Here is a 20065-nt window from a genome sequence, read left to right on the forward strand (position 1 = left end):
TTAAGGTCTGACTTTTTGTGACGCCGTGTGACGATGGGGGGGGGGGCGGGGGCGTCAAAAATCGTCCAGAATCGCGTGACGTCATTTATGGACGGCACGGCCCCTTAGCCGAAAAGTGGTTGAAAATACAATAAAATAGTTTACAAAAAATACGGCATTACACTTGAACACTGTGTGCAAATCTATTGAGTTATTCACCACTGGCATTCCATCATATTCCCTGATGCTGTGTACTTACGCACTGATTTATACGAGGCTTATTTCAGTAGCAAGGTGATTTCTCACCAACGGTGCAATAACTTTGCTATTTGACACTGCCCACTCTAAGGGCGTGTGTAGGTGGAACTTTCGACAAGATGACAAATCCTGTGGCTTAACGTTTCTTGTGAAGGGAATGAGGCACTCCAGAATTATTTTCCTAAGGCACAGAAGCTCTGGGGGCAACCTGAGAGGAATTTGAACTTTCCACCGAATTTAATGTGGTTCTGCTGCTTTCCAACAACCCCGCTGCTCTGCTCTACCACAGCTATCGGCCTTTTGGGCCGCGAGTTGCAAATATAGACAGCAGAGGTTGCCTCGCACGTGCCCGATTTACAAATGTTAAATTTGACGCGGTTATTCGTCACTCTCGCCCGTCAAAGTGGGTTATTTTTAAAGGACCCAATACACAATTTTGGAATATGCTGACTTAAAAAACTTTTCAACAGTTGCTATACATGCAAAATTTGACAAAGTTGTAAATGTTCAAGACATTTATCTTATCATTCTAATAATAATAATAAGCTTTGTCAATCCACTATTATCTTAACAATCAATAGCGCTGTCTTAATATAAAACAAATATCATAGGCGACGTTTCAGGCAATGACGGTTCTTCAGTGCTTGATGAAGGCCTCTCTGCGCCATCATGTTTAATGGGAGTTGCTTGACCATGCTTCACCACCACACCGGTCAGTTGTGGGTTGCATCTTTCTCCCAACAAGTGTACACACTCAGAGACGCGCGCGCGCACACACACACACACAAACTTGAGTGCATCAGCACGTGACATCCACTTACTTAACTGCGGTGTTTATCAACACAATGCACCGAATGTACTGCGCACGCCTACAGCTAGGCGCTGCTGCCAGTGCGTAGCTGCGATGAAAGGAGTGGCGCTCACTGCGGGTGGATGCGCGCGAGCTGCTCGAGCGGAAGACAACGCCAAGGGTTTCTTCTCCAACGACGGCCACTTGTTTTCGGGGCGCCTCTGCAGCGCTGAGGCCAGAGCTCGCCCTTCCTGCACCGTTCGCTCCACGGGGATTTTTGTTACGGCCTTCACCCACTGGATGGCTCGGCCGGAATATGCTCCCATAGAGATGCACCAGCAAACAAAAGACAAAAGACAAAGATCCCCCGTGTAGCCTTAACAGACTGTAGGGGCAAGTGCTGTTATAGCGAGCACCTATGAAGGCCGGCACTGTGGCACACGAGGGGGTGGGGTGGCCAACACCACGCCCGGCCGCCTTTGTCTCCCTAGTGGCGATGTTTACACATCACACCAGGTTCTAATTTAATGCCGAGCGTACCTAGGAGATGCCCAGGACCGATTCCTATATTCGCCACTGATGTCAGCCACGAGCGGGATTGGAACTCGGTTCGCCAGGTTCGTAGCGCAGCGCCCTAACCACTACACTACCGCTCCCCAGACACACCACATACCAAAGGAGACAATGGCTTAAATGTAAGAATGCACTGTGGAGTGAATGGGAACGTGCTAACAGCACTTGCTGTGCTGTTAACACAAGCCCTGTTAAAGCCAACAAGGACGTGGTGATGTGGTGCAACTTAAAACCACAGCTGACCACATTTATCTCCCCATTCATGACGTCAGGGAAGCACATTGCGATCAAGGACTCATCTTGGGCATGGTTGATCTTGGAGACAACAGACCATGGTTATACACCAATTCAGCAGTCGGCAATAAGCAAGAGTCAAGCCTTTGTCAATGGGAATGTAGCAGTGTGCCAAGTTCTTTTGGCGAGCACCTAATTCAGGCCAGACTCACCGCACGCCAATAAAATTATGAATGTAAACACAATACAGCACACACACACACAAGACGCACCGGTAACAAGAGATCACAGCGGTTAACAAACTTCACGCGGTTTTGAACACGGCTTGCTTATGTGAGGAATAACTTCTTCTACTGCTCTATGGAAATTGCAACATTCACAAGGGCAGGCTGGGTTTCGAGAGCCAGTCAAGAACACGGCTACGGATGCGGAATTAACTTTAGCCGTCCCGCTGGGAAGAAGTGAATGCACGGAACGACTGTGCGAGATGCGTTCGATTTTGATTTAAAGCCTTCGTGACTGCAGGGATTCATATTCTTGGTTCCTTCGGTAAAGTCACGTAGAAGGGAAATAATAAATAAATAAAACAATAAAATTCTCACGACGTTTCGATTGCAACACAAGCATCAAAAGCAATCATCATCAGGTGTGAAAACCACACCTGATGATGATTGCTTGTGCTGCAATCGAAAAGTCGTGAGAATTTTATTGTTTTCTTTATTTATTATTTCCCTTCTACGTGACTTTACCGAAAGAACCAAGAATACGTCTATGAGCCATCGCCACGTGTGGATGAGATATCCACACGTGGCGATGTGGATGAGATATCCACATCACCACGTGTCCATGAGATATCCACATCGCCACGTGTCCATGAGATATCCACATCGCCACGTGTCCATGAGATATCCACATCGCCACGTGTGCATGAGATATCCACATCGCCACGTGGGAAATCCTGACGCAGTTGACGATCAAAGCAAGGAGGGGTTTGGGCCTTAGAATCCTCTTTAACATGAGGGAGTACAGTGGTAGGAGAGAAGGTGGCAGGAAATGTTGTAGGGTTGGTTCACAGGCTTAAAGTCCGTGACGAATAAGGGCAGAGTCGCTTGCTGATTCCAAGTTTAAATCCCATTCAGACACACGTGGTAGCACCGGGTTATTGAGTTTGTAGAGGTGATGGTCTTAATTCAGTCAAGCTCTGTGAGTTAATTAGGTTGACATTTGGAAGACAGCGACAAGAGAAAAAAAAACTTCACTGACCCACCACATACTGGCAAAGATTTCACACGGCCTCCCTCAAGGACTTATTCATAAGCTTAAATATAATATAAAATTGCAGCCCATTGTCAGTCCACCGCTGGATAAATGCCTCCCTAAGAATACAGTAACTCACAGTATAGGATGCAAGTTTACTAATATTTATTATTTTATGATATATTTCTTTTTTTTAGTACTTTGTCAATTCACTGCAGGATGAAGGCCTCCTGGTACCATGTATGTATGTTGAACTTGGTTCACACCGTACGTAGCCAACCGTGCTAATTGGAGGTGCGGGGGAACTGGACAACAAACTGAACACAAAAAGCAGCTCAAAAGAAATGAGGTTTCAATCTATGTTGGCCACGAGGGCTGTTGCGACCATACTTTAGCACGCTGCTCGATGTGGGTTGGTGAAGTGGGTTGGTGAAGTGGGTTGCCCAGGATCGGTTCAGATATCGCGTGCCACTTCTTCCGTACAGCTGATGTAGATGCAGAGCAACAACTACAATTTCACATCCAGGTGGTCAAGCCAGATAAGCGCGCGTCAGGAGCAGCGCAGTGCGTCGCCGTGTCACGGCCGTGATGTCTCCTTCGTATGTGTGGATCGGGCATTGCGTCGTCGGACGTTGTACGGTCTCTGTCCTGAATGGCCACAGTCGCACACCGCTGGAGAGGTTTTAATTTTCCATTTTTGCATCAGGTATCGGCATCTGCCATGGGCTTGCCACTGACGCTCACCTTGGGTCGGAAATAGAAACCACCGGTTTGAGAGCACAGTGTGTTAGCCGCTGACCTGCGCTGCATTAAATACGAGTGACCACAGGGCTTTACAGACCCGCAGCATGCTGTATAATTCCGCACGTCACCCATTAAGAAATGTGCTTCCGGCTATATCAGGGGATATCTGCCATGGAAAGAAAGCTTCACGCCGCGCCTCGACACTGATAAAGAAATACACGAAATAAGTTATTAAGAAACAAGGAGAGCTCAATGCTGAATTAAAGCAAAGCAAATACATCACACGTAGAAATGATTTTGAGTACAATATCTGTTATCTTCAATTTTAAAATCACACACAATTATCTGCCTATTAATACATTAGTATTTTCTACAAGGCAGATTTAAAGTTTTTTTTTAATCGTCATTCGCAAGTCAAACAAAAGGGGTGAGCTCATCCGCACGCACAAACGCACAAGCGTCCAAACGCACACCCGTACAAACACTGACACAAACATCCAGTCACTCTCACGAGCACTTCCCACACACAAACGCACCGCATAAAATACCCTACACGCACTCACAAAAGCGTTCAGTCTTACATGGTAGATCATAGAGTACGTGCTATAAACGAGAAGATTTGTACAGGAAGGGGTGGTGTGACAAGCACCAAGCTTAACCGCCTCTGTGTCTCACCAAGGACAACTATTCAAACCTGGTACTTAAAGTTGAGTCAACTTTGGCCAGACCCAATACAGGTTCAGTTACCCCTTGCTACTGATGTTGTGCATGCTCGGGAATCCAACCTAGGTCACTCGGATTGTTGGGCAGTGCACTAACCACTCCACACCACCGTTCTCCAAACACAGAGTATGTGACTTTAAAATAAACAGATACCCCATGTGGCCTTTATAACACATCGCCAGGGCACATGCTGTTAGCCAGCACTTTTCTGAAGCTGAAACAGCACAGGAAGTAATGTCGTGGCCAGCAACATGCCCGGCTGCCTTTGTCTCTCCAATGGTTAAACATTGCACCAGCTACTCAGTTTAGGCTCTGTCAAGCGAGGGAAGGCCCAGGACTGGTGCAGATATCATGGCCATCAAATTAAATCAAGATGTTGGGTTGAAAGTGCAGTGCATTAACCACCACATGACTTTCAGGTTATTTTGCAGGTGAAAAAATATGTATAGTTAAACCACTGCAGTACTGCTCTGCCCACACACAAAAAGACAAAGATTCCCCATGTAACGTTTCACAGACTGTAGAGATAAGTGCTGTTAGCGAGGACCTATGAAGGCCAGAACGGTACTTGAGGGGGTGGGTGGCTAGTACCTCGCCCGGCCGTCTTTGTCTCCCCAGTAGCGATATTTACTACACACCGTGCCAGGTACTCATTTGAAGCTGAGTCGAGCTAGAGAGAGGCCCATGGACCGGTTCAGATTGTCCTCACCGGTGTTTGCCGTGTGTGTCTACCCACACACACGCATGCACGCAACATTCTGTATTGCTCATATAAAATCCATTATCGCAGGCTCCTTGTAGCGTAGCCAGGAGGCCTGTATTCACCCACCCCCACCCCCCACAGCAATTCAGTGAAATGCTATAAATCGGGGACGTCATTGGATTAAAGATTCAATGGATTTTTCGTTTCCTCTTCACAGTCTCGTTTGCACCGTTCCCCATGCCGCTCGGTGTCGTTTGTTAAAGCTTTGTCACACCATTTGCCTAAAGGTAACGCATATCATCTACATATAATTATTTTAAAAAATGTGATGCTCACATGCACGATGTACATATTCTCATTTATGAATCAATGGATAGTTAACATATAAAATATGTAGGCCGTGAAGGCAAGTGCTATGATACGGCATGGCATGGCACTTAAACACAAACACACACTTGGGAGTGGCACAAGCATATGATAGCCATCACATATGATAGCTATCATACATGATAGCTCAAAGATATCAAATTTAAAGCAGCCAAATACTCGAAAAGCGTTATGTTCATTCTAAATGTGGAGGGAAAAACAGGAGGGGTCGGAGAAAAATCCACACATCCACGGGGAGAGAGAACACGCAAACTACAATATACACAGCAGGCATCAGGGTCGGGGTCGAACCCACGACCTCCTGTATAGCAGGCAAAGGAGTTAACATCTCGCCACTGTGGACCCTCTATTAAAGGCACTATTCAATAATTCACATGTGTAGGCTATGTGACAATGGCATTACCAAAATATAACATGTTACAATCGCCTGTAAGTAAAAAAAAACAATTACCCTACCTCTTGTAAAGGATACTGCGCTACAAAGGCCTCTCAACCTCGTCAAATAAAATACTTTACTGTCATTGGCTGCATGAATTGATTGCCACGTTGAACAACTGAGCAAAAGGTTAAACAAAAATAGTCGCATGACAAAAAGGATGAGTAATTCTCTGCATGGTAGTTGCCACCGTAAATGGAAAATATCACAAACACTCACAGCCGCACAAAACACTGCCTATGCTGGGAAAATAGCGGACCACTGGCAACTAATACAAGACCCATCGAACAACACAGGACGCCCCTAGGATGATACAATCCTCACCAGCTGGACAGAGAACAGCCCAAGAAGAAAAGGAAAAACACATTTTGGCTTGTAACAACATCGCGATGTCAGTGGTAAGAAGTGAACTGTCATGCTGGGTTTTATAAACAAAAAATGCGTGTAACAAAAAATGTCGTGTGTGTGTGTAAATACACACACGTGTTTGTTTGCATATTTGTCTTTACGAATAAGTATTCACCGTTTGGTAAGGCCGCTAATGTAACGTGTACACCAACACGGGAAACAATATGCCATGCTAAGCGTGTGCATGCGTTCTTGCCAAAGGAATTGTACGTACATTTTTTGAATGCTCAACCTTACATGAATGGCCCTTTGCATTTATGGCAAAAATTACTGTGGCTGGACACAGGACACTGCTGTGTTCTGCACTGTAGCGGAATATCCTGTGATTATGTGGGAAGGGGTTCCTTATGGAGGGGTGGCTCACAAACTGGGCTGCCCCAGCACATCTTTGGAACACCTGGTCGTTGAAGCATCACTGGAACGTTGGGCTGGTGCTAATGGAAGTGTTTGTTCTCTCAAAGCATCTCTTCCCTCCGCGACTTCTCTGAGCCAGCCAAATCGGGTTTTCTCCGGATTAAAATATAATTCAAGCAAGCCTGACTCTGCTGATGAGACAACAGTGCACGGTGAAAACCGCCCAGTGTTTTCTTGTATTGACTCAATGCTTTTATTGCTTAACATTTTTATTTTATTGTTTCCCTTCTACGTGACTTTACCGAAAGAACCAAGAATGACTCAATGCTGTTGACGTTACTCACTCCCAGAAGGCCATGGGGGCCGATGAGCTGTGCAAAGAATACATTTATTTTATGTAGAGAGACAGCTAGAAGAAGGTTACGTCTTCTCATCTACTTTGTGAATTATATTCTTCCCAACAAAAAAACATTGAATTTTTATTTATTTATTTTCCCCAAGGTCATTCGAACCGAAATTGCTCTTTTATGTGTGGCAATCAATGCAAGTCTGTCGCTGCTCTACCGAGTGGGATAATATAACGAGACAACGTACTTAGTTGAGAGCGGGCCTGCTATCAAACAAAAAGGCGTATGACATATCCGTGTAACTGTGCAGAGAATATAAGCGAGAGAGACGCACGAAGAGCTAGCTCTAAGCCAACTTTGTTCTTATCTTCGTTTCAGGGAGGGTATTTTAAAATGTTTTCAGGAGAAAGTAAATTTTCCATGGAAATATCCTGTTTGTCCGTCTGGGTGTCTCCCAAAGCCACGTGGCCAATCAGTGTAATCTTACTTTACAGACTTGACACTTTACTGGCTAGCCCTACGTACAACATTGGCCAGTGGCAGCGTGCTCCAAGGTTCATATCCCCCCCCCCTCTCTGAATGGTGCTGTAATTCAGAAGACAAACAACATACATTGTCTCAACTAACGTTTTAAAAATACCCATGCAAAAAACGTCCGGGTCAAGATCTGTGGAATAAAAAAGCACCCTTTCACAATACTTTGTCCAAAAAAAACACCAAACAGTTTATACACATTTAAATTATAGTCCTGTATTTACACAACAGATTCCGAACCGTATTTTTTACGCAGACGGTAAAATCTGCGAAAACTCGGTAGGTTCCACTCTCTCTGGCGACCTATGTCATCGTCGTCATCAGCCATTGTGTATCCACCGAAAAAAAACTGAGTATAGTAATTTCTGCAATCACGAAAGCTTCAATTCTAGATTACAAAAAAACTTCCATTTAAAACAATGCTGAAAAGTAAAAAAAGCAACCGTCAAAAAGACAAACAGCTCTTATCTTAAACATATCTACCCAAGGTTCAGAGTCACTGGGCATGTAACACAAGTGTAAAGCTTCCTTAATGAGAATAATTTAACAAATAAACCGTTGAATTCACAATGTCACCAGTGATGTTAAAACGTACAACCGTGATGTCATGAGTGTTATACTGGAATGGCACACCTTACCTTATGAAGGACATTTCCTGAAACGTTACCGATGTTATATTCTTTTAAAGCAGTTAATTGACGAACATGTCAATTTGTTTGTTATTTACACCTGGCCATATCTTTAAACATTAGGATTGTTACGGAGAATAAAAATAACGAAAAGAGATAAGCAGACATTAAGCCTCCTCCATATATATCAAAGCTTTAAAGGAGGTCTTATCGTTAACAAACTTTGAAACAAGTTTTAAACAGCCCAAGAGCCAGTTGATGCTTGGGTTGTTAGTACCAAGGTTTTATTTACAAAGGAAATGTTTCAGCGATGTCCCACTTGCTATTTATAACGCAGCAAATGTGGGGTGGTGGGTGATGTCACCGCTTGCTTACAAACAAGAGGTGGGTGACCTCCAACATCACGAGGGCCATGGCGGGGAACCCTCGTGACCCACGGGTGGACCCCTCTTGCTATATCGAGCCAGGGGAAACCTGGAGAAGGCCCTTGTATGACATCACTGCCCACTTGCAAAGTCAATGGGATAACTTGGCAAACAAAAATGGTCACGGGTAAACCTAGACACGACTGCGAAGGCATGGGTATTACAGGCACACTGCCCACCACTGGTGTCGGACTTTATCGCAAAGGATTGAACGTGTGCAAAAGACTTTCAATTCAGTCTTGATTTGAAGCTTTCGTGACTGCAGGAATCCATATTCTCTGGTTCTTTCGGTAAAGTCACGTAGATAGATTGCTATTTTTTTCTATCAACGTATAGACTTTCAATTGTTTTCAATTGTTGATTGATTTGACTGGAAAGAGTAACGTGGATAAGCCAAATCAATACATAATCAATGCGTTTCAATGAATCCCAGTTTAATTGGATTCACTCAGCTACATTAACAAAATTGGTACAAAATCTCTGGTCTTCCTCATAAAAAACTACTTGTTTTCCTTCATGGGAAAGAAGGAATGTATTCTCTCGTGAATGTATTGTGCATTATAATGTATTAGTCTACAGTGAACGACCAAAATACACGCTTTTAACATCTGTCCATCTCTTTGATTTAAAGCTTTCGTGACTGCAGTAATTCATATTCTTATAAATATATATTTTATTGTTTCCCTTCAACGTGACTTTACCAAAAGAGCTAAGAATATACATCTCCTCTTTGTTTAGATTCACAGGTCTCTCCTCTGGGAAGTTAATAATAATGTAATTACTTGCGACTGTTAATTGGTGAGCATTCACACATCTGGCCCTGAGAAAAGGTCAAAAGGCTTTGCAGGTCGAAAGCAATGTTCTTGAATAACAGTGCATTGTGCACCTTACTAACTAGGGATTGCTTACAATCACGTCCACTGCTGTCTCCTTATAGAACTCAAGACAGAATGGTGGAACATTATTAACACACAAGGCAATTCTCCATTGACGCGTGAGTTAAATAATTAAATGAACGTTCCTCTTTTTTTTTTACAAGCGCTCACAGATGCTTCACGCTGTGGCCTTGCACCCCCACACCCCTCCCACCCCCCCCCCCAAAAAAAAAACCTATCGCATTACAGAAGGTTTCCATCTTTCAGCCATTCGGTACATGTGACCTGTCCATAGCACCCACACATACGAAAAACCCCATAGGATACCCCTGAAGGAAATCCTACTGTGGACCTTAGAACAAAACCCCATACAAATGTCCTTTAACATATCGAATTGCATGACTTATCACGCTTTCCCCCCCCCGGATGAACCCGAAGCTGATTAATGCCTTCATACAGGGAAGTCAGAGGAGGTGTTTACTGCCGTGTAGTGTGCACGGCTGTGCTGTACAGCTCTCGGTGGGTTTTGGTAGGACCCACAAACCCATTGGAGAGTTCACAAATTCGGTGTTTCTTCTGCTCAAGCAAGCGTGGAGTGGTGCTCATCTTGAGAATAACCAACTTTTTTGTTTAAACATTGTCTTCGGCATTGTTACACCGCATAACCGTGAGAGAGCGTGATGGCTTGGGCAAGCTTTCATCCAGCGGCAGATTGATCATGGCCGATGATAAAAACGAGAGTTCAGCAAGCCTACATTTTACTCGATTCTCTCTTCATGGTCTTGTTTTGCAGGGAGTTAGGAGTACATAACTAAGTTCAACTCCGTGTGGCCGGATGACATGCAGCCGTATCTCAGATGTATTAACGAGCATGGGATGCAAGCGTGGATGCTTCCGCCACCAGACCAGATACATCACACGTACGCTGTACGTGATCATCCTGACAGTGTAATGGCAGATCGCATGACTCACAATTTGACATTCGTAAGTTCATATGCTAGTCGAAGGGCTATATTCAGTCAATCATTCCTCCAGGGCCAATAAAATTAGTACTAATCTGATGATGTGACGATTGTTGTCTGACGGATATACTGGGCCTCATTTTAGGAAGGTGGAATTTCCACCAATGGTTAAAGTCTACCAACGGCGAGGAGCGCCAAGTTTCGCCTTGACATTTTATTTGTTATAATTTGTATTCATTTCAGTGCGTTACAGCACTCGGATTTACCGTGATTAACGTACTGCGTGATAAACAGCACGGTAAATGCTTCGCGATGAGATTGTCTTCCGCGTTTCGGTCTACTGACTGCTTGCCCGACGTCGGTCTCAAGCACCATCCCTCACGCACACATCGTGAGTGATACACGGCAGAAGGCTCCGGCACTCTCACGCCCCTCAGTTGCCACACGAAGCTCGCCGCAAACATCAACCGCCATGCGGAGCAACCCCACTTTTAAACGCCATATCGGACAGCCGGATATGGTGGCAGACCCGGCTTCCAGTCTGCAAAGCGACCTTGCTTGACTCCTGCAATGGGTTTAATTTCATCCAAGTGGGCTAAATTGAGCTGCCAAATACCGGGGACCCAATGCATAACATTGGCGGCTATTGCTCCCCGTTCCATGAGGCAAGTGTGTCGGGATAGATGACAACCACGCTGCCCTTATTAGCCACAGCTGGTATTCGAAAACCACTTTTTTCAGCCCGTGCCATGTGTTTCAATGCTGTTCAGCTCATTTCCGTGCTGGAGGTGTACATAGTACGTTTTTTTTATGGAACTCAATAGCATTTCCCAATGGAAGTTGATATACATTTTTCCCATCACTGCATTGCACTGACAAACACAGGATTGAACGTGTGCAAGGACATCGTAATTGGTACAAATTACCCGCTGTGCCTGCATCTATCACAGTATCTGTCTTAAACCTCTTCACTAATTTCTCAGAATACCCATCTATGTATAAAGCAGTGAATGAAATGCAATTCTCAGTGGTTTATTTAAACTACAGAATAGTACCACACCATTACGTGTTTTAGTGTTTTGAAGGCACTGAAATATTGACAATATTCTCAACAGAGTTTAAGTCCAACTGTTCTGGGTGATAGTCTCCCTGCCCTGAAGTGGGACCATTATCTGCAGTGTGATAATTAATATGCATACTTTTCACAGCCAATATTAGAATCCTCGTAATTTTTGTTGGCTTATTCTCACAAGCACATTTGTTGGTTGAAGATTACTCTTCAACTTTATCGGTCAGTTGAAACGATAACAATTGGGGCATTAAAGGCTTGCACAACACGTGACGATTCAAATTGTTTGACAGTGAGGAGTGGTAGAGTTTTAATGATGCAAATTTGTCCAAGCCTTTATGTGGCCTAACCCAAATATTGATTATGAACCACAGTATATCTACTCTACATTATAAGACATTGTTAATGGCAATGGTGGAAGTGCTTTCGGTGAGTATTATACATATAACCATGTAGTTTTTTTCCCTCAATGGGGAGGATTATGCTTGTTTAAGCTGAGATGTTTTAAATGTGTAACTTTCCTGAACACATGTATTACACACAATTGAGCTCAACCTGACCTCCGTGTAAACAAAGCAAAGCAGGAAAAACTTTCACAAACAGGCTTATTCATGCTGTAGTTTCGCTAACTTTGCATCTGTATTTCGAACAAAAACTGTGCATTCATGATGCATTTAAAAGAAGTAGCAGGGTAATGATGCAATTAGCCATGGATACAATGATTAATGGTCACGCTGATGACAAAATCCATCCATTTCCCCAAACCCATCATTGTGCAATTTCAGCATTCGCAAACATGTGATGTGATTACACAATGCACACTGTTTTCAAAAACATGCTGACTCTGCATTATAATTGTAAAAAAAAAATCTGCGCAATGCCATATTAAAATAGCTTCGCTTAATTCGCAGACAGCCAAGAGTCCAAATCTTACGGTACAGTAGAAAAATAGCAATAATTCTCAGCATATTGTCAATAACCAATTTGGTGGTTTTCCCACGGCCTGTTGGTCAATGGAGTTGTTTGACCATACTTCACCATACTGGTCACTACCGGTTGGTGAAGAGGAGTTGCATGACCAGGTGAGATACCACTTTGCCACAGACTTCTTCCATGGCGCTAACCACTGAGCGCCAACACTCCACTCTAATAATGTATTGTTTATTTGGACTAAGTTACATTTGCTTTCATTGGCAAGCTTGCATAGCTTGACTCATAGTTTATATTAAATATTACTTGGTGATGTCATGAAACTTTTTTTGTAAATATTTTATTACATCGCAATGTCGTTGTTACAAAATGGATAGAAAGGTAACAAAACGATTTTAACAATACAATCATATTAAAATCCTGGAAAATACTCCACAGCCCGTTAGGTTACCCGCGGCCAGACAACTCTGCATGCATGTGGAACTTCTTTCACACCGTACAGAGTCAACCACTCTAATCAGAGGTGCGGAGTCAGTACTCTGTAGTTAGAGTACCGACCCATGGGGAAAGGCAGCAGGTTCAGATCCACAGATCCCCGACGTGCTTTCAAGCCATATTGCGTGCGGTTCGAACAACACGCCGTACAACTCGACACACTCGGAGCAGCTGTCGATCACAGACGCGAAAGCCTACGTAGGAGTATGTTCTGTATCGCCTCGTCCTGTCATCATCCTCCCATCGCTGATGAAAGAAATCCCATTTTGTAGGAAATCACCACTGTTTGCAGGCTACCAATGAAAGTGAGCATGTCCCCAATGAAGACAACTTTAATTGTTATAAATGTTTTAATAACCCAATGAGCGACACGCTAAATAACTCGTTTTCCAGGATGTCCAAATGAGTCATCAATAGATAACGTTCAAAGCTGGTCGTGACATAAGGTGCCCAAACTCTTGTTTCTGGAAATGACGTTGCACTGTGCAGTGCTCACTTTTGCAGCAGACTTTGCACTCTGACATATTAGCATATGGATGTGACATTCAAGCCACTAAAAAAAGCACTTAACATCTGCTGCCTCTGCCAATGGGTAAAAAAAGCACCGATCATTCAGCTCTTGAGCCAACATTTACCCTTATTCAGTGAACGACAGCGATCTTGCACTTGCATTCACCGGTAGTTGACATCGTAGTGAGAACATTGCCTTACGATCAAAGAGTTGCATGTTCAATTCTCAGTTCGGAGGGGGGGGGGGGGTGTCAATTAATTTTATGAATAAATAAACATTGGGAAGCTAACAGTGGTTATTCTGAAGATTAACTTTCCCCTGCCCCGAGATTGTGGAACTCGCATCATCACAGCATGCATATTTGAGCGTGGAGACACGCTTACTTACAGTGTTAACTTTTAGTAAGTAATCAGCTCACTGACGTTTACTTGGTAAAATAGATGTGTGAAAAAAAACATCGTATATGATTTTCCTCAAACACAGGGATATTCAGTTCCCGTTATAAATTCCATACAGGCAGCTGCACACACTTCGCTGAGCAACACGGAGAATAATCCATTCCACATATCGAGAACGATGTACATTTTTCGACTCGACAAATGCAATATTAAATTTTGATTTAAAGCTTTCGTGACTGCAGTAATTCATATTCTTAGTTTTTTCGGTAAAGTCACGTTGAAGAGAAACAACAAAATAACAAAATATATATAAAACAATAAAAAATTCTCACGACGTTTCGACCATAACTCAAACGGTCATCATCAGGTGTGTCGGTTTGCATAAATTAAATTCAATTTATTCTGCAATTTATGCAAACCGACACACCTGATGATGACCGTTTGAGTTATGGTCGAAACGTCGTGAGAATTTTTTATTGTTTTATATATATTTTGTTATTTTGTTGTTTCTCTTCAACGTGACTTTACCGAAAAAACTAAGAATATAAATGCAATATTGCTATGCAACATTCTCACAAGAAGCAGCGAATGTCACGTGACAGGTCCATAATGCAATCGACATGAACCGTTTGTGGGTGAAACCGGGTCATTTTCCATGTACGTATACGCGATAAGATAAATTCACTTGCTCATTATATTGTTCCAATCAATGCTAACAGCTGCACTGCCCATGACTTTCTGCACAACTACTTCAGTCAAACTGCCATAAAATTTTACTGTATATGCGTCCATCTCCCAACGGTTGCACGGCTTTCAGTGTTTGCTAAAAGCGTGTTACAAGTAGCCCGGGCATTTGAACCTTATGGCGGGACCCTGGGGTCCCGAATAAACGGAAGTCAAAATCGTCATCAATTTCTTTATTGTTGGCGACTCCGTTCCCACCGCGCACATAAACGCCGTGACCCACCTGGCGCGGATCGTTCTGTTGTCACGTCATGCCCAAGCGCAGCAGCGAGGACAAATACGCAGAAGAGCTGAACAAGCGAATGCACTCCACGCTCGGGTATGGGCAGGATCATAAGTCTTATCCAAAGCTGCTCAAACTGCCTACACGACTTAAGTCCTTCATTTGTCATAACGGTATGCATAATACAGTGAAACTGCTCTCCTGTCTTCACTTTCATTTGTGACCTACCAATGTCTGCAGCCAGGATCAATCGATGACAATCCTATTACCTGCAGCTACAGTGAGGGAAAAAAGTATTTGATCCCCTGCTGATTTTGTACGTTTGCCCACTGACAAAGAAATGATTAGCTGAGATTAGGAGCATTCCCTTTAAGAGTGTGCTCCTAATCTCAGCTCGTTACCTGTATAAAAGACACCTGGGAGCCAGAAATCTTTCTGATTGAGAGGGGGTCAAATACTTATTTCTCTCATTAAAATGCAAATCAATTTATAACATTTTTGACATGCGTTTTTCTGGATTTTTTTGTTGTTATTCTGTCTCTCACTGTTCAAATAAACCTACCATTAAAATTATAGACTGATCATTTCTTTGTCAATGGGCAAACGTACAAAATCAGCAGGGGATCAAATACTTTTTACCCTCACTGTATTTAACAGATGAGATGCGTTGCACCGCTAATTCCTCCTGTTTGATAATACTTATCTTGTCCGTATGCATCTGTGCAGATAGGTTTTGTTTTGCGGTTAAGCCATAGTCCCCACATACCGCTCGTATCAATGCGGATAAGAGTGGCAGCTTGTTACAATATGAACAGCGCATTGAAAACGCGTACTATTTTATGTACTGTTTACAAAGTGTGTTCACAACTCCACACTGAGAAACACGATGATTGACAGAGGGGTGTAAATATTTTTTTCGATAGTGTATTTAAATAGAGGTACTGCAGGTAAGTAGTTTTCAGTTTTAAAGGGGATAGTTTAACAAAACAACACTTGCCACCATCCTTCAAACCCATTGGTGAAAAAGAGCAAAGTGTTTGTTCACATTATAATATAATGTTTATGCGAGAGCCTGGGGACTATGGGACCCCGGGGTCACGCCATGAGGTTCATTTGTATGTATGTTGAGCTTCTTTCGCGCCGGACGCAGCCTGGACGGGAAGTGATGGGCGGGGATTGGCACTGCCGGCCACGTCACTCTGGGCGTGGCTTTGTTGGGGGTTTCCAGCCTTCATGAGACGCGATGTCAGGGTGGCTCTCCATTTTGAAGGGGACCCGAGAAGTCAGCCACGAAAAAAGTTTCACACGTAGGAGGCTTTCGCGACCAATAGCATCCATAAGAGGTTTTTGGGTTAGATCGCGTACATATATAAATGTGTTGTTATAATCCGCCACCACCCGACACAGTGAACTAGTAAGGGTTGTCACGTAAACAGAACGTGGCCAATTCGTCACTAGTACAGCAACACCGGTACGCTGGGGAGCCAAGCCACAACATTTACAATCTGAGTACGACGTTTCACCAGTAATTACAACGTGTGGTCGATTAACTTAATTGGCGAATCGAGTCAGCCAAGCTCGAGTCACGAGCATCAGCCAGGCGTGGAGGCAGACGCCGGACATCCAGCGACTTGGGAGTACAGGGTTAGCGCATTCGGTACAGATCGTCGCGTGAGCGAGACACTTGTATGCAGGGTCAGTGAGGTAAACAGTAAAGCGGTACAGCAAGTTGGTTGTTGACCTATCTTTGAAGAGTTTGAGGGCTTTTCCTACAGCCACGTCGGGTTTCTCCTCCTGTGTGCAAAAACTCCCACGGTTTTAAAACAGACGACCCAATCAAGGCCCTTCTGGCACCGTAGCAGGGTTGTCACCAGCCCTAGTTTTCCCAGTATTGTCCTCTCCGTGAGGAAGCTATCCAGTACATTAACGGGCCTGTTTTTTGTCAGTTGCATAACAATGCACTGCTCAACACAACTAATGCAATGCATGTCCATGTCTTTCTGTCCTCTGGTATTCTGAGATAGTTTTGTTCCCATGATGTGTCCTGGGTTTTTTTGTATGTCACAGGTGACAATCCCCTAGAATGAGTCTCAAGATTAAGGGAAGCTTTCCCGATTAACCAAATTGTTATTCCTCCAGACAGATGAAGATGCTCCATTTAATTCTTACACTGATGTGTGGAACACTGGCTGACAGGCAAGAACTCTGCGGTTAAACATCGTGAAACATGCTCCATCGTCTCATTCAATTAACTTCTCAACCATAATGCTGTATTGGCCTATCTCTTCATATCGCGATTGATTGTCCACTCAACTCCATCATTCCTCCGTGGCCGATAGCACGAGTACTGCTTTGTGAGAAGTCAAAGTTGGTCATCCTATGGAGTAAATGGCCCAAAACCACGACAATGTGGAATTCTAACCATTTGCTCAGGGCCACCAGTGGCGATGAATGTTGCTCTTAGTCCCACAAAGGCGTGGAGGGCACATTGATTTAGGCCCAGCTGAGTACAGTGAAAGTGCTGTTGTAATTTAATGGGCAAGGGATTTGTGCATTTATCAGTGAATGGGCTGAGATGATGATGTGAGCTGCACTTTAACAGATTTATTTTTACATCGTTTTTACTATTATTGACAGTAACCTAGGCTTTGAACCCACAACCTCAGCAAAACAATGCTGTCTTATTATGCTCGCACAGGCATCAGCAATTCTGAAACTCCTAGTCTCTATCTATTTCAGCCTCTTAGGTACGGTGTGGATTATATTTATAAGGTATTAAGCATAAATCCAAGTAGATGTGTTTCACTTCTGCGGCGAACCGATTACAATATGTTATATATATTGGTGCATTTAATCTCCAATGACTGCATGGATTCCTCCAGAAGCCAGTCCCTTTAACCTCCAATCAATGAATTGCAGTGCTGAGCACTTATTAGAATAAACACTTGAAAGAGGGGCTGGTTTCCAAGCACAGCTATTTCCAGAAGCGAAATACCGAATTGAAACAATTGGCACATTTCGATGCGTTGGGTGACATCTAAAATGCGTGTGTAAACAAATTAAACAAAAAGAAAGCCATACAGTACAGTGTACTGCGTAGTAGCAATCCATTTGTTGTAACATCTTGTACAGATCATTTCCTTTTTTATACGTACGTCCTCAACAAAACATACGATTTTTATTTTCGTGAATAATTTGTGCAGGGCAATGGTTACTTTCCGAGTTATTTATTTATTTATCAAACATTTAATTATCACATTATACCCAGTCCAGGATTATCCTAGTAGCAAAAGTAGCATATGCTACAGGCCCTGCACTTTCAAGGGCCCCGCGCTAAATGCTTTCAAGCTATCAATTTCGGTTCAGTGATTCTGCACGTGCTCTATTACTATAGTACTATACTGCCTTCAACTTTTATGAATGACTGGGTGTTTAAGGTTAGCGTTTTTTTGTCGTATTATCTGGCTGTATAGCAAATGAAAAAATACAATTACATTACTATGCAAGTTAAACAATCATGTGTTTTAATATTTACGTGTTTTTTTAATATTTAGGGCCCCTTTATAACATATGCTACAGGCCCCGCACTAGCTTAATTCGGCACTGATGATACCCCATGATATATGGAAGGGGGCAGCGTTGGCACAGTGGTTAAGCGCACTGCGCTCCGAACCCGGATGATCCCCCCCCCCCCCCCCAAGTATCAACGAATGACCACAGCTAAAGTCGGTGGGCGAGCGACATCCGAGCCTGTCCCTCTTGCACCCCGACTTTTACGGGCCCGCAATGACCCAGCGTGGTGAAGTATGTCCAGGCAACTGCCACGACCAAAACAGGATGGGAGAGGGCCTTCATCTTCACCCAGCAGTGGTTTGACAAAGGACTGTGAAAATACTATTATTATAATACTTGTACAATGTACAAATGCACGATTTCAACACAAAGTGTATATTTTAAGTGATGTGCTGCGATATGTTGCAGTCAAATTAAAGCATTTTCCATCTGTTCACAAACTTGGGCCAATGCTCACCTTCTGTTTAGAGCACTGAACCCATTGGTTGAAATGCAACATCATCACAGGGATAAGTCTGTCCCCATTGGACAACCAGCATTGATTTCCCTCCAAGTGGTGTGGTACGGTACTTAGTTTATGCATCCTGGCTCAGCCCCCAACCAAGATTTGAACTCAGCTCAACTTATAATGTGACACAGCGCAGCAAAACAATTGTACATTACGACGTTATTACAACAAGATATACCATTGCAAATCGACTGATTATATTTAGTTGGTTCATAGAGTGCTCTTCTAAGCACAGTCGACGAATGCTTACTGGGGATTTTTTTATCTCTCTCACTGCAAAGGCGGACGACCCACACTGGGGTTGACCGTGAAAAAATAAAATTACCATCTTTTACAGCGTCCACGTGTTTCCAATTTTGCCGCCGGAGCCCGAACAGCTCGGCACCGGGGCATTTTGTTCCACGGCACAGGAGCCCGAGACAGATCGGAGCTGGACTCCTTCCAGGATTATGTAGGAGGAGGGGGAAAAAAAAATAATTCCCTTCGCCCTCCCTGTCCACCCCTCGGTGCCAAAGAGCCAGAGGTCTGAGCGGCCGATGTCAATACAGTGCTCGAATGCCTCCATCGCGCACGAACAACGTATCGCTGTTTTGCAAGCACACCAACGCAGCTGCACCAATCGCTCTTCCCAGCCCTCAGCCTCGGGGCTTTTGCCCGCCACATTTTTGCTCGAGCCGCAGAGTTCAAAGGACATTTCCTGAGAGAGCCCTGCTGGTTTCACAGTTGGGTATGCTCACTTCAATTTTTTTTTTTAAAAGAAGAGGAGAAACTAATAAACTGAGGTGCAATCAACTATGCTCCACTGGTAATCCCTTATATGGGCGAAGCCAATAGGCATTGCAGATCTTCTCGCTTGTCTCACGTCCACGTAATTTGTGAGAATGCAACGTCAGTTGTGCAACGGTTATGCTCCCTGGGCGGATATATGTGCCGCGGGTTTATAAGACGCACAACCCTCGTGGTGTTGTTTCCCTCTCCTCGGTGCTGGGCAATTAC

At 43.8% G+C, this 20065-nt stretch overlaps 1 protein-coding gene across 5 annotated transcripts in view; it reads right to left on the reverse strand.

The window, feature by feature from the left end:
• The window catches only part of LOC116942314 (SLIT-ROBO Rho GTPase-activating protein 1-like), a 228866-nt gene that overhangs the window by 155630 nt on the left and 53171 nt on the right, over nucleotides 1-20065 (reverse strand). The window contains exon 1 of one of the 5 annotated variants that reach the window (XM_076067090.1): nucleotides 1162-1346. The exons of the other annotated variants lie outside the window; for them this stretch is intronic. The gene's annotated coding sequence lies outside the window, so the exon portion shown is untranslated. Of the gene's footprint in view, nucleotides 1-1161; nucleotides 1347-20065 lie in introns of those variants that run through there. 5 annotated transcript variants of the gene reach the window in all.

The sequence above is a fragment of the Petromyzon marinus genome, chromosome 14, assembly GCF_048934315.1.
Source record: "Petromyzon marinus isolate PM22_M1 ecotype Great Lakes invasive population chromosome 14, UKy_Petmar_22M1.pri1.0, whole genome shotgun sequence".
NCBI lineage: Eukaryota > Metazoa > Chordata > Hyperoartia > Petromyzontiformes > Petromyzontidae > Petromyzon > Petromyzon marinus.